General features: G+C 33.8%; 1 long non-coding RNA gene across 2 annotated transcripts; it reads left to right on the top strand.

Moving 5' to 3' along the window:
* The first annotated feature begins 66 nt into the window (after window positions 1–66).
* On the top strand, window positions 67–477 carry LOC106322280. Of its 2 annotated transcripts, none has more exons than XR_001266324.1 (3): window positions 67–138; window positions 226–360; window positions 433–477. It is a non-coding gene; the product is annotated as an uncharacterized LOC106322280 (long non-coding RNA). The 2 variants fall into 2 exon arrangements; XR_001266325.1 differs by having other exon boundaries at window positions 422–474.

The following is a 477-nucleotide window of genomic DNA, read 5'->3' as shown; positions in this document are numbered from 1 at the left end:
TATATATATATATATATATATTCTGGTGTATGCTTACAAAGAAAAAAATGGTCTTCTACTTGGTAGAAGGATGGAAGGGATCCAACTCGAAGGTCCAATACCAATCTTGCTCTTTGCCCCTACTCTATTGCAGACTGTGTGAGTAAAGCTAAACATGAAACTTTCATTTGAGAAGCCAACTCACACTTGTATTAACTGGGTTGTTTTTTTAAATTGACTTTGCAGTGTATTAAAGCGCAATCAGTTAAATGCAACATTGGATTTTGGTACCAACTATAGCAAACAATTAGAGCTTGTGGATTTACAAAACAATGAAATAACTAATTATAAACCAGAAGCTAATAAAGGCATCCAAGTAATGTATGTATCACTTCACAAATATTTTTATTTTTTTCCAGTCAACTACTTATGATGTGTGTAGTATTTTTACAGATTGGCAGATAATCCAGTGTGCCGAGAAGCAGGGAATCAACAGAG

The sequence above is a fragment of the Brassica oleracea genome, unplaced genomic scaffold (genome assembly GCF_000695525.1).
Source record: "Brassica oleracea var. oleracea cultivar TO1000 unplaced genomic scaffold, BOL UnpScaffold13053, whole genome shotgun sequence".
In the NCBI taxonomy this organism is placed as follows: Eukaryota; Viridiplantae; Streptophyta; class Magnoliopsida; order Brassicales; family Brassicaceae; genus Brassica; species Brassica oleracea.
Note: the sequence above shows the minus strand (reverse complement) of the source record. Positions and strands in the feature narration are given on the sequence as shown.